Raw genomic sequence first — 15,379 nt, forward strand, 5'->3', positions numbered from 1 at the left:
AAAATGTAACCTTCCCAAAATAACAGATGAGGGATTCTTTGTGTTGACATTTTGTGTGGGTCTTATTCTCTGAGCCTGTGACCTACCACATGGAGAAACTTCTAAAAACTACCAACTTGCAATGCCAAAGACAGTTATATCCTCCTGGGGGCCTACATCCATTGAACTTCTATTGCAATGTTAACTCTAATGATCATAGAGGTTGAAAATAATAGGAGAAATGAGCAATAGAATACAGCCAACTCTCCTAAAGAGTATTGTCTTGACAGTTCAAGGTGCTCATAACTTTGTTCATACACTGCAAGTCTAAATTTCAATAAGGGGTGGAAATAATTCCCCAGGGATTTCTAGCATAGTAGGGAACAAATAATTGGTGAACGGATTAACTGTACAAAACAATAGAACACAAAACAAATATGTCTATAACTTTCATATGTTGAACATATTTAGTAGGAAACACGTGAATATATGAAAGGACATCAAACTGGAAGATAAACTTTGTAATTACAAACTCTGGATGGGAACTGTACAACTAGTTCAACACATCCAAGGGAGCTTGAGCTTGTTTCTTAAATGGCAGCCTCCCTCATTCCACAGAGCAAATGAATTTTAATATTTTGGAGATGATTGAAAGCTGCTTGTGATATGATATAGAGGTCTCCCACTAGATCCAAAAGGAAAAAAATAATTACTCTGGTCTCTTTTTTGGGAGGAAGTTTTTTTGGGGAGGAAGACTAACTAAGACTTGCTGAACAGCCCCACTTCAACATGTTTACAGGGTTCTTGATTTCCCAATAAATGAATAATTTTATTTTTCACCTTTTTTCATTCTGTCAGCTGCTCAGGGCCCAGGGACCAAACTTGGCCCTCAGGTTCTCTCTATCTGGCCTCAGAACTCTCTCTCTCTAGGCCACACAAACCCTGTTTCACATCCCAAATACTTTTGCCCGACTGGCCTGTGTCCTTGAACATTAATAACGCCTCTTGCTTGTTTCGATGTAGCCAAGAAAGTGGTTTGTGAGTGTGTGTAGAAACTAGCTTACTGTAGAATGGTAAAAATTGACATTTATTGCTGTAGCCCTGACTTTTGGACCTCAGAAAGTTGCCCAGAAGGGAATGTGGCACTTGGGCTGAGAAGGTCTCTCCATCCCTGGTCTGTGAAGTGGTGCTATTTTGAACAAAATGACCAAACCTCACTTGCCTTCAAAACTTGCAGGTGAAAGCACAAGTCTCACTATTTCTATATGTATGTATGTTGGGTTGTTTTTTTCTGTCATGGCTTTTTAGAGGTGTCAGGTTCCATATGCAAGTCTTTTGCTATAGAGTTCAGGTAAACAAGATGCTGATTGCTGTCCTGTTCTTTCTGTCCCACAGATGCTTGAGAAATTTGTTGCTGCTTTGGCCCCAGTTCCATCAGCTGCCTCCTTGCGGAGACACGTGCTCATTGTTTCATCAGACCAGCACAACTGCATTTTGCACTGAGAGTTCCTTCTTCTCCACATGGCCTTTCTACTGGTGTCAGCATACCTTCTGCTGACTCATGCCCATGGCGCTCCAGTTGAGAATGGGGCTCTCATGGAGACGCTGAAGTCCCAAGTGATGCTGTTCAGCAATAAGAGTGAACACTATTCAGCACAAGTGAGACCTCCCGGAACGAGCAGACGAATACCTCACACAATCATCATCGGAGTTCGCAAAGGAGGGACCAGGGCCTTACTTGAAATGTTGGATGTTCACCCAAACATCGTGGTAGCGGCTACTGAAGTTCACTTCTTCGACTGGGATGAGAATTACGTGAAAGGAATTGACTGGTACAGGGGCCTGATGCCATTTTCATATGAAAATCAAATAACTATTGAGAAAACACCAGGCTATTTTACCTCGCCACAGGCTCCCGAAAGGATTCATGATATGAATAGTTCCATTAAACTGCTGCTTATTCTAAGAGACCCCACAGAGAGAGTTATCTCTGATTATACCCAAGTCTATTACAACAGGCTGGAAAGCCACAAGCCTGTTCAGCTCTTTGAAGACATTGTTATTAAAAATGGAGCACTTAATACCAAATACAAGGCTATCCAGCGAAGCCTGTATGACATCCACATGGAGAGGTGGCTTAAACATTTCCATTTGGATCAGATTCACATAGTAGATGGAAATACCTTGATCAAGGACCCTCTTCCTGAATTACAAAAAGTGGAAAGATTTCTGAACCTGCCATCCAGAATTATGTCTTCAAATTTTTATTTTAACCAGACCAAGGGGTTCTATTGCATTAGGAGTGATGGAAGAGAGAGATGTTTACATGAATCAAAAGGACGGCCACATCCTGTTGTCAACAGTACTGTTTTAGAGCAACTTTACTCCTACTTCAGAGAGCACAATGCAAATTTTTACAGAATGATTAATCATTCCTTTGACTGGCATTAGTAACTTGCGGGGGAGGCAGTTTGTTTGTTTTCTAATGTCCTGCAGTAATTTATTTTCAAGCACTTCTCATAAACTCTGAGTTGCATCCAACTTGATATGAAGACCAGAGTTTTCTTCCCTGGGTTTAACACTAGAAGTCAATTGCATTAATGGCGGACACTCTTTAGTGTACTTGGGGGCAATAGGCTTAGTGTTGGCTTTTAACTACAATAATGAACTTGATTGCACCAGTCCAAGTCCACTGACTTCAATGGAGTTATTTCAGATTTACACTTGTATAGCCAAGATGACTCATTTGTCTCTCTTTATTCAAAGTTATAAGCAAATGGAGTTTCACAGAGAACCATTCCTTAACCGATGTATAACAAAAAAAAGGGGTTGTGTAACTGAAATGGTATTATTCTAACCTTCAGGTTTTGTTGACTGCTTTTATTTTTCTATCTAGCTCCATGACAGTGGGATTGATTTCTATAACTTTTCATACAGTGAAATAATTATATATTAGAAGAAAAGATGACTTGAAGTGGTCCCATTATATAATTTAAAATCTTTTTTGTGAAATAATGATTGTAAAAAGTATATCTCACTTAAATGAGCCTCAAGGCTGCTCCCTGTTATGGCTCCCTCTATGTAGGGTCTTTATATTAAGTAAGACATTCATCATGTGCATGGGTATAAAGCCGTTTAACCTGTTCATACAAGTGTTAAGCGTTTCATATCTCCAATGCAAACAAATGAGGGCTCTAAAATAATCCCATTTTACACAGTAGACATCAAAAAGTACACAAGTGTCCATTTAATCACAAAAATCATGAGCCACTTACTTTTTTTTATAAAAAAAATACCCTTCATCAATACACAATTATTGGTCTTGTTTGTATTTTGTAACCATTTGTTCCAATAGTTTATATAACTAATTTGGCACAAAGTTTATTTGAAAAAAAAAGTTTAATTGCCTGCTCTCCAAAGTGTGGAGTAACTTTTGTAATATCTATTTGCAAATCATAAGATGTACTCAGAGTGCAAAGTAACTTCATGTGGTATTGTATACTATACACACAATATTCAAAATATCACGTATGGGTTTCTGGTTTATCTATAAAACTATACATCTACATGAATGCATTAGAATTTGTTTGTTTATAATATATTTTTACTTGATAAAGTAATGGTTGTCTCTCTTTTTAAATACGCTACTTTTCATACCCACCCATCCACCAAAATGAAGATTATTAGGGCTGCCATATGTCCGGATTTTCCTGGTCATTACCAGGATTTCAAAGGCGGAATTGACGTTGGGGGGAATTTCTGTTCTTCTGGTGTCCTGGTTTTTACTATTTGAAATATGGCCACCCTACTCCAGATGGAGCAGACTAATGTAAATAACAACTTACATGTTAGAATCATAGAATCATAGAGTTGGAAGAGACCACAAGGGCCATCGAGTCCAACCCCCTGCCAAGCAGGAAACACCATCAGAGCACTCCCGACATATGGTTGTCAAGCCTCTGCTTAAAGACCTCTGTAATGGTTCTAGGGGTTGCTCGTGCGTAAATCGACACCACACCTGGCTAGGTTACCTGGGCGAACCCTTTCTGTCTGGACAGCCTCTCACCCGTGGCTGTCTAAGTCGCTGGCAGAATCCGTCAGTGGGCGTTTCTTGAACTTCTTCCAGCAAAGAAGCTCTTTGACGCCTAGTCGCCGCCTACTCTCCCTGCGCGGAAGCCTTCTGCACAGGGAGGGTGTGGGCAGCGGAGGACCCGTGCTCTCCCCGCTGGTCTCCGGCGAGGAGTCATGGAGCCACCTCGCCGATTCCCCCATCTGCCCCCCTTCTCCACTGGTGCTATGCTGAATTCCTTCCCCAGTAGATGGGCTGCTTCTCTCCCTCCCGGGACGCTCTCCTGAACCCCTCTGGAGCCCTCCCACTCCCTCTGGCTCCGATGGCAGTTCCCTGACAACCTCCAAAGAAGGAGACTCCACCACACTCCTTGGCAGCAAATTCCACTGTCGAACAGCTCTTACTGTCAGGAAGTTCTTCCTAATGTTTAGGTGGAATCTTCTTTCTTGTAGTTTGGAACCATTGCTCCGTGTCCGCTTCTCTGGAGCAGCCGAAAACAACCTTTCTCCCTCCTCTATGTGACATCCTTTTATATATTTGAACATGGCTATCATATCACCCCTTAACCTCCTCTTCTCCAGGCTAAACATGCCCAGCTCCCTTAGCCGTTCCTCATAAGGCATCGTTTCCAGGCCTTTGACCATTTTGGTTGCCCTCCTCTGGACACATTCCAGTTTGTCAGTGTCCTTCTTGAACTGTGGTGCCCAGAACTGGACACAGTACTCCAGGTGAGGTCTGACCAGAGCAGAATACAGTGGCACTATTACTTCCCTTGATCTAGATGCTATACTCCTATTGATGCAGCCCCGAATTGCATTGGCTTTTTCCAGCTGCCGCATCACACTGTTGGCTCATGTCAAGTTTGTGGTCAACCAAGACTCCTAGATCCTTTTCACATGTACTGCTCTCAAGCCAGGTGTCACCCATCTTGTATTTGTGCCTCTCATTATTTTTTTTGCCCAAGTGCAATACTTTACATTTCTCCCTGTTAAAATTCATCTTGTTTGTTTTGGCCCAGTTCTTTAATTTGTCAAGGTCGTTTTGAAGTGTGATCCTGTCCTCTGGGGTGTTAGCCATCCCTCCAAGTTTGGTGTCATCTGCAAATTTGATCAGGATGCCCTTGTCCATCATCCAAATCGTTGATAAAGTTGTTGAATAAGACCAGGCCCAAGACAGATCCCTGTGGCACCCCACTAGTCACTCTTCTCCAGGATGAAGAGGAACCATTGATGAGCACCCTTTGGGTTCGGTCAGTCAGCCAGTTACAAATCCACTGAGTGGTAGCATAGTCAAGACCACATTTTACCAGCTTCTTTACAAGAATATCATGGGGCACCTTGTCAAATGCCTTGCTGAAATCAAGGTAGGCTACATCCACTGCATTCCCTTCGTCTACCAGGCTTGTAATTCTGTCAAAAAACGAGATCAGGTTAGTCTGACATGACTTATTTTTCAGAAATCCATGCTGACTATTGGTGATCACAGCATTCCTTTCTAGGTGCTCACAGACTGTTTGCTTAATGATCTGCTCCAGAATCTTCCCTGGTATTGATGTCAGACTGACTGGGCGGTAATTATTTGGGTCTTCTCTTTTCCCCTTTTTGTAAATAGGGACCACATTTGCCCTCCTCCAGTCTGCCGGGACTTTGCCTGTTCTCCAGGAATTCTCAAAGATGACTGCCAGTGGTTCTGAGATCACATCTGCCAGTTCTTTTAATACTGTTGGATGCAGTTCATCTGGCCTTGGAGACTTGAATACATCTAAACTAGCCAAGTATTCTTGTACTATCTCCTTAGTTATTCTATTCTGGGCTGTGTTTACTCTGCTGAATCATTTGCTCCAAATTCTTCAGGTCGGGCATTGTTTTCTTTATCGGAGAAGACTGAGGCAAAGAAGGCATTGAGGAGTTCGGCCCTTTCTGTGTCCCCTGTTTGCATTTCACCATCTTCTCCTCTGAGTGACCCCACTGTTTCTTTGTTCTTCCTTTTGCTACGAACATACCCATAAAAAGCCTTTTTTGTTGCTTTTAACCTCTCTAGCAAGCCTGAGTTCATTCTGTGCTTTCGCTTTTCTGACTTTGTGTCTACACGTGCTGGCTATTTGTTTGAATTCCTCTTTGGTGATTTCCCCCCTTTTCCATTTTTTGTACACATCCTTTTTTAATCTTAACTCAGTTAAAAGTTCTTTAGATAGCCACCCTGGCTTCTTTAGGCACCTTCCATGTTTCCGTCTCATTGGTATTGCCTGAAGTTGTGCTTTTACTATCTCCCTCTTAACAAACTCCCAGCCATCATGAACTCCCTTTCCTTTTAGTATTACTGTCCATGGGATCTCACCCAGCACTTCCCTAAGTTTTATGAAGTCGGCTTTCTTAAAGTCAAGAAATTGAGTCCTAGTATGCTTGGCTGCTCCTTTCTGCTGTATAGTAAACTTCAGAAGAGCATGATCACTCGCGCCTAATGATCCTTCCACTTCTACCCCACTAACCAGGTCATCAATATTGGTTAGGACCAGATCTAAAATGGCTGTTCCTCTTGTTGCTTCTCCCACTTTCTGGACAATGAAGTTGTCTGCAAGGCCAGTGAGGAATCTGTTTGACCTTATGCTCTTGGCTGAGTTTGACATCCAACAAATATCCGGGTAATTGAAGTCCCCCATTACTACTATCTCCCTTCCTTTTGCATGCTTGGCCATCTGTTTCAGGAAGGCATCATCTATGTCCTCCGTTTGGCTTGGGGATCTATAGTAAACTCCCACAATGAGGTCACTGTTATTCTTCTCTCCCTTAATTTTGACCCAAATGCTCTCACTTTGGCTTTGAGGTTCTAAATCTTGGATCTCTTGGGTGTTCACTTGCTTGGTCTCCCACCACAGGGCCCAAGCAAGAAAACCTTACAAAAGTTGGTTCTCTTTAAATGGCTGACACAAATAGGTGTAAAGGAAGCTGGCTAGTAAAATTAAGTTGGTTACTTTAGTGGATTTGATAGGTGCATATAAATGCCAATTGTTGCAAGGGAATTGGTGATAGCTTTAACTAAGACACATGCATTGTTATGTCATCTGAATATGAATATGGTTGACTAGCGTCTGGGCAGAGCATCAGACAGAAATCTTAAGATATGTTTTAGTAAAAAAAGAAATGTTTGAAGTATGATTGTTACCACCAGTGGTGAAAGAGTTTTTTAATAACTTGTCGAAATATGTCAAAACTATGAACATGAATAAGATCGCCAAGAATGGGTAATGCAAGGTGCCAAAGGAAGTTGGAAAGATGAGAAAGAGAGAGAGAGAAGTCCGGTCAAAGACATGGAAAGGAGGCTTGGTACTACAGACTCACTACGTCAGCTATACCAAGATGGAATCTACACACAATTAAAAAAACGCTGTGAAAATGCTTTTTTAAAAAAATTTGAAAAATACATTGAATTTTGCATAGCCCACTGTCACCATCTGATGTCACATTTGTATATTGCCCTTTACAACACTTAAAATGTTCTATTTGCAGCTGTGTAGATGAGTCCAAACATAATGTCTACATAATGTCAATTGATCCTGTGCACTGCCAGCAGCTAGGCAAACCAGTCAAACAATGCCAGTTGAAACAAGTGATAATGCAGCAACATTGGCAGGTATGCATGGAAGGAACCAATCAATGAATGCATGGTGACAGAAGAACAAACTCAGGCCATCACCCTGCACACCACATATGCAAAACAGAATGCAACAGTTAAAAGACACCATAATACTCCTTAGGATAGACCTCCGTGGTATAGCAAACAGGAGCTATGCAACTAGGAGACTTTAGGGCTATGTGCATACAGGGGTTCAAATCACCTGGCTGCAAAAACACAGTCAGAAAATAGCCATCATTCCCCCAGGCAAACAGGTGGCTTTTTCCAATCTCCTTCCACACACATGCTCCAGATTTTTTTTATTATTTTTTTTTGGACTCCACATTATTTGTGATCATTGCCCTGATGGATGGAGCTGATGAAGGTGGTAGTCTAAGATCTCTGGGGTGCTTCAGTTTGAGGAAGGCTGATATTGAAAAACTTGCATGCCTTTTCTCTGTCAGGAAGAAGCATGATTGTAAACCCCCTTGGTGCTGCAGAGAATGGCTGGAGTCCTGTTGTAGAAGTGAGGCTGTCAGGGAAACACTTCAAACAATAGCATTGCACTAGGGAGCAAGCTTCTGCCAGATGACAATAGCAAAGCTAAGCAGGGTTTGGTATGGTTTTAAATTGGATGTGGGGCTATGTGTTGTGATTCCTGCTTTGTGGGGGTTGGGGGGGACTAGATGAAACTCAAACTCTCTTCCAACTCTACAATTCTTTGATTCTGTGATGTACTAGGAAGAGCAGAACTATGCTAAGAAGCTGCGGGACATACCTGCCATGAGAAAACATTGAACTGACCACCTTTTAGCTGCCTAGCAATAACAACCAACAGTGCTACTGGATACAAAAAAATAATGAAGGTTGGAGGCAAAGGCTAATGCCTATACAGTATAGTGAAACCTTGGTTTTCGAATGTAATCCATTCGACTTCTGAAACGTTTGAAAACTGAGGATCAAAGGGAGGCTGGCAAATCTAATTTTTTAAAAAATGAGAAATGTGCCTCACGTTCAAAAACGGAAGCAGTCACTTCCAGGTTGTCGGCGTTCAGCTGCCGAGACGTTCAACATCTGAGGTTTGGCTATACTTGATTCACTACACACCAATGGCCTGCTACAGGAACAAGCAAATAAAAGACATATGTATGGACTTTATAATCCCCCAAATCACAATTTAGCTGCATAGACCAGGACTCAATGGGCTTTGTATGGAGCAGTAGCCAGCAGTGTTGTGATAAACCTTGTCCTGGTTGTCCTCACTCTTGCTTTAAATAAAAAGAAGCAGCTGGGAACTGCTCTTCCTCTATCTGTTCCACAGCACCAACTTGTGTCCTGAGTGTCTGGGAATTTTTAACTGTTCCCTGAAGGGAGTTCTGATGGGTACCATATATCCTAATGACTGAACTATGGCATCAGCTATGCATTGGACTCTTCCTGGCAGCAAGTAGAAGGGGCATAGAATGGCTTAAGGGGCATCATCCAGGCATTTTTGTATGTTGCTGCTTATTGATTAGTGCAACCATCAGGAGCAACATCATGGCGTGTAGGTGGTGGCAGAATTGATAGAAACCCTATCAAGTCTATCATGGGCTGCTCTGTTAGCTCTGTTTTCTACTTCTATTATCATGCTTTTGACAAGGGGTGGGAAGCTTGTGGTTCTCTGAATGTTGTTGGACTCATCAGCCCCAGCCAGCATAGCCAGTGGTCAGGGATGATGGGAGTTGTAATTCAGCGCCATCTGGAGGAACCCAGGTTCCCCATCCATGCTTTTGACAGTGCCACTAGGAACACATAGGATCCGAACCAGATATACTACTTTAAGCTGCAAAGAAAGCAACAGCCATATTAGCTGAACCCTAGATTTGCACTGCCTGGTGCAGCAACACCAGTTGCCAAAACCCCCCCAAAAAAACTTGTGTGCAACTGTGAATATGTTAAGTGTCTGATTTTTCTTTTTAAAAAACCCATTTCAAGGAATGCTGATCTGGATGGTTTACTAATACATAAATCTACCAGACTTGTCAGCCAAGCCTTCAGCCATTATTTGCTCAGCAGTTCTGGGGAAACTGCTGAGAGAATGAACTCAATTAAATAACAGACTAATACTGGAGACTGCTCTATTGGGCTTAGTATAACGGCACCAGCCACCTTTTAAAAACAACAACCTGTTCCTTAGGCTGCATTTTTGAATCCAATTCCACAGCAGCATAAGAATGTTAGAAGATGGCTGCTAGATTAAGGCCAAAGGCCCATCAAGCCCAGCAGCCCTATTCCTACAGTGGCCAACCAAGCTCTAAATTGGGAAAGTTACACTGGGTTAGGTGTATTGGGAAAGTTACACTGGGTTAGGGTATTGTTCTAGGAATGAGAATCAGTTTCTACATGTAAATGTTATCCTCATTTTCCCTGGATTTTTGTCCATGATGTGTGTCCATTAGGGATGTCAGAGAATTCTGATGGAAACGGGAGTGGAAAATCCAGGTGCTTGCTTATTCGTTTCATGTCCAGAACAGAAACCGATCCAGAAAATATGCAAACAATGCGTAATTAATTACATCCCCCCCCAGTTGCTTTGTGTTTCCTTTGCAATGAAATGGGAGAATTTGAAGTTTTCTATGGCTGAGACAATTTTAATCATTTCTGAATTTGAACTTTTCAGCCATTTCCCTATAATTCATTTCACAACAAAGACATCCGGGCAGCAAAATGGAGAGCTGACATTTTTGCTAACACTACAAGCCTATATAATCCCTCTGGTATTGTGGTATGTCCCCCCACCCCACCCCACCAAGCAGGACTAGAATTCGCCTCCCTTCTCTTTTGGATTGTTGACAAGATTGTTTCCCCTTTGATCTGATCTGACTTTATTCATTATTCTTGACAGCGACATATACACTTTTGGGCATGAGGCCCAAGCTACACCCAAACAATCTTCACAAATGATGATCTGAAATATCTGAAACAGGATGCCAGTGGAAGAGGAACCACTGCATGCCACATGCAGCCAGCCAGCAGTAGCAAAATTAATTTTGAAACTGTACCAGAGATGCCAACTGCATGGGAGTCAAAAGCATTGAGCTACTGCAGAGGGAAAGTGAACTGTAGCCTTCCACATGTTACTAGTTACTGAAGGTTCACTATCTCTGCTCTAGCACAACAAGACAATTCAATTTGGGTTTTATGAACTGAAGTCTACGGAAAACTTTTATCAAAGAATGTTTTAGATAGGGGAGAATTACTACACACAAACACAAAAAGAAAACACAGTTTTGAATTAGTGTACAGTTCTAAAAGAGTGTTTGACCATAAGACATTGCTGAACATATAGACTCGCCCTAAGAATCAGGTATGTAAAGTGAGGATATGCTCTTGAGATCAGAGAGAGGGGAATGGTTCACCATACTGTATTCATTCTAAGGACACAAAGGAGTGGTTTAAAATAGAAGATGGCAAAATGAGGTTAAGTATCATGGACAAGCTTCCCTCCTGCAAGAATAAATCAGCACCATAATTACCTGCCTGTGGGAGGCATGTGCAGAACCACCTTCCTTGGAGGGGGATAAAGAAAAGCTGGAAGAAGGCACCTGTCCAGGAATGTTGCAGGTGTAGATTTTTTTCTGATCAGAAGAGAAGTTCTCACCTAATCACCCTTGGGCTCCCTTTCAGCTTAAGCTTCCACAAAGAAGAAATGTATTTCTAAGCTTCTGCCTTCAAGAAGTCTCTGGCACACTGAAAATTTAAGCTGTTGCTTATTAAAAATTAATTTGATCCCCTTTCTCGTTGCTAAGATACAGCCATCAAGATGCTGCTTGCCTTTTTCACTCAGTTTGCAGAAAACTGGCCGTGGCGATAATAAAATGATCTCTTCTCCCTTGTGCGCCTATGTTCCCTGCAGACAGACTTGAGGAGCAGCCTAATTTAACACTCAAGGGGCCATTCTCACAACTTCCAAGTAGCTTTCATTCCCATCGGTTGCTGCAAAAAGCAGTTGGTTAATTTTCCCTTGGAATGCAACAGTCTTGGCTACTATTGATTAGCGCTTCTGAATATTTTATTGGGAGTCTTGTGCTATTTGCCTTTCTCAAAAAATTAAGGTTGCAATCCTATACATCCACACACTTACTTGGAAGTAAGCTGCACTTGAAACAATGAGATTTCCCTACAGATTGCACTGTGAAACTCCTTTTTAAGCCTTTGCAATTAAAAAAGGGGTCAAAACAAATAGAAACTTCTAGATTCTACAGCACGTAAGAATGGTACTTTAACTAGGAACTTGGCAGACATGATCTACCTGATGAGACAGATCTATAAATGTGCCAAATTTCAAAATGATTAAATAAAAATTGCCACAGCTTCCACAAGTTTTAAAATGCCCAACGTTGATATGTTTTTTATTCCAATATGAGTCCAATAACCTTTGGGCACCCACAGGCTCCCCATCTCTGCCATACAACAAAGATATTTGCAGTTGTGCACTGCCATGTGGAAAGTCCCTAGGGATGCTTTTTCACAGAGGACATGGAGATGGGAGCTGTTGCAGTACTGCTCTGTGCTGTTGTGGCAATATGGGATGCCCAGACACTGACTCCTTATAGAACTGCTGTCCTAGCTTCTTAACAGGCAATGCTAGCCTAGGGAGAAGCCACAGAATTGTTTTTCCCACATGACAACCACTCCTGTAGGTGTGTTGCAGGGTATTAAAGTTGCTACAGTAACATTCTTGTAGTTGGATCATGAGACACAATGGGGTGCAGTGGTTAGGGTGCTGGATTCCAACCTGGGAGACCAGGGTTCAAAGTCCCACTCAGTCATGAAGTCCACAGACTGGGTGGCTTTGGGCCAGTCACTGTCTCTCAGTCTAATTGACCTCACAGTGTTTTTGAGAAGATAAAACTGAGTGGGCTTGAACTTTCTTTGGACAAAAGGTGGGATATAATTAGTAGGATAACATAAGAAAGAGGCTTAAGTCTTTTTTGAGAGGGTAGAATTTTGTCACTGAAGTTTGGACTGTATTTTTCCTTCATTGAACACAGCCCCAAAGAATTTTATTTGCATCAGGTGGAAAAAAAACCCCCACAGCCGCTTTCAAATTAATTGCAGTAAGTAATCCATTAAATAAATTACTCCCTGTGGCTAACATATGAATGACTGGCCAATCACTTTTATCTCTTAGTTATTTGGAACAGTACATGCACTTGATTTTCATTTTGCTCTTCTATAGTCCAATTCCAAGAGTATTTTTTATTTTATTTTTTGGTGCATAAAAAAGGAGCAAAATGATTGATTTTGAATTGTTTCATTTCAGGGCTGTGAATGATATTATTTCATACCACCTTCTGTTATGCCAACCCATTTTTTTTAAAAAAAAGTATGTTAAGTATAAATTATAGAAATAGCGGCATATTTTAAGCGATCTTACAATAAGCAGAAAGTAAGCTTCGTCAGGTATCTCGTTCTTAAGCAAGCTGCCTTCATGCATCCATGATATAAAGTGAGTTCCATAAAAGTAAGAGGCAATACACCTTTGCCAGTGGCTCAGCTTCCCACTGCTTCCATACATTGAGGATTAGTGCTTGTGACAAGGAAGCTCACATGCATATATCTCTACAAGATCAGGAACCATGCGTGATTGAGGTTCCATATCTTGGGGAAGCCTACCCATTTGGAGGTTGTCCACACATAGCCTTTCCTTTTGCCAATGTCCATGTATTCAACACATGGTCAAGGCAGGAAGGGGGCTAGAAGCTGAACATCGGAAGATTCAAGACAGCTAAAAGAAAGTTTATCATCACACAGCACATAGTTAAACTATGGCACTTTCTCCCACAGGAGACAGCAATGGCCACCAACTTGGATCACATTAGAAGAGGAGTAGACAAATTCATGGCGGGGAAGACCCTCAATGCCAATACCAGCCAATACCAATACATGATCTAGACAGAATCTTAATAAGCATAGACATCACCTTGCCAACAAAGGTCCGTTTTCCCAGTAGTGATGTATGGAGGTGAGAGCTGGACCATAAAGAAGGCTGATCGCTGAAGAATTGACGCTTTTGAATTATGGTGCTGGAGGAGACTCTTGAGAGTCCCATGGACTGCAAGAAGATCAAACCTATCCATTCTTAAGGAAATCAGCCCTGAGTGCTCACTGGAAGGACAGATCGTGAAGCTGAGGCTCCAATACTTTGGCCACCTCATGAGAAGAGAAGACTCCCTGGAAAAGATCCTGATGCTGGGAAAGATGGAGGGCACAAGGGGAAAGGAACGGCAGAGGACGAGATAGTTGGACAATGTTCTCGAAGCTACCAGCATGAGTTTGACCAAACTGTGGGAGGCAGTAGAAGACAGGAGGGCCTGGCATGCTCTGGTCCATGGGGTCACGAAGAGTCGGACACGACTAAACGACTAAACAACAACAACATGCTCTGCCCCCACAACTTGAGGCAGCAGCGCTTCTGGGCACCAGTTGCTGGAAACCACAGGAGGGGAAAGTGTTTTTGTGTTTGAATCCTGCTTGGTTGGGTTGGCCACTGTGAGAACAGGATGCTAGGACATTGGCAAGATCCAGCTGGTATACGAAATTCCTTTCATATGAAGAACACAGGAAGTGCATCCTCAAGCAGTGGGCTGAACAGAAGAAAACTGTTTGGGAGAGCAGAAACCAAACAAATAAAATGGCCTTCTACCAATTCAAGGCCATTGGTCAATGTAGCTCTGTATTCTCCACTCTGACATTTCTTCTTTGTAGGTATTTTTGGGGGTAATGGTGTTGTTCTGAGCAGCAGAAACATAGACTAACAGCTTTAAGCAATTCTTTTCTTTTCTTTACTCCACATGCAAGGAAAGATGTGATGAGAAATGTACTTTGTAGACAAAGTGTGTGTGTGTGTGTATATATATGAACATCAACCAGTTAACTTCCATGTGCAGTTTCCCTTTGAATAAAGGGCTGAGTGGTGTGTGAGGGGCTTTCCCATAATGCCCTCTGATGGGGCTGCCCTGCGTTGCTGCCCCCTAGCGATCTTGGCAGGCTTAGCCTGTGGTAGGCAGTGCCAGCAACAAGGGTACCAATACACAGGCTATGTTTCGCTGTGCACTTTGGTAGATTGGAAAAACCATTTGATGCGTGCTGGAGCATCTCCAACATTTGATGCAAAGTGAAAAGCAGGCTCCCACTGGCCACAGTCATTGAAGCATCAGAACCAAAGGGTGCCAGGCAGGTGTAAAGGGGGTAGGGGGTTCTTGGTGGTTGCCCAATGATGCCAGATGCTACAGCAGCCCTGCCTGTGAGGGCCTGTCTTCAGAAAAATATCCCAGGCCCATTATGTATGGGGTATTTAAATAGCACCTGACATTTATATAACACGTTACAAGAAAGGAGATTCTGACTGAACATCAGGAAAGCTTTCTGACAGTAAGAGCTGTTCAACATTGAAACGATCTCCCTCAGAAGGTAGGAGACTCTCTTCCTTGGAGGTTTTTAAGCAGAAGTTGTATGGCCATCTGTCATGGATGCTTTATTTGAGATTCCTGCTTTGCAGGTGGTTGGACTAGATGACCCTCGGGTCCCTTCCAGCTATAAAAGGTAAAGGTAAAGGTACCCCTGCCCGTACGGGCCAGTCTTGCCAGACTCTAGGGTTGTGCGCTCATCTCACTCTAGAGGCCGGGAGCCAGCGCTGTCCGCAGACACTTCCGGGTCACGTGGCCAGCGTGA

At 42.5% G+C, this 15,379-nt stretch overlaps 1 pseudogene across 3 annotated transcripts in view; it reads left to right on the forward strand.

Moving 5' to 3' along the window:
- LOC310845680 (heparan sulfate glucosamine 3-O-sulfotransferase 1 pseudogene) overlaps positions 1 to 3,261 on the forward strand; it is an 80,023-nt pseudogene extending 76,762 nt beyond the window's left edge. For all 3 annotated transcript variants that reach the window (XR_014568700.1, XR_014568701.1, XR_014568703.1), the window contains one exon: positions 1,375 to 3,261. The product of XR_014568700.1 is annotated as a heparan sulfate glucosamine 3-O-sulfotransferase 1 pseudogene (transcript). The remainder of the gene's footprint in view (positions 1 to 1,374) is intronic.
- Positions 3,262 to 15,379: the final 12,118 nt, after the last annotated feature.

The sequence above is a fragment of the Podarcis gaigeae genome, assembly GCF_964106915.1.
Source record: "Podarcis gaigeae genome assembly, chromosome: 5".
Lineage (NCBI taxonomy): Eukaryota > Metazoa > Chordata > Lepidosauria > Squamata > Lacertidae > Podarcis > Podarcis gaigeae.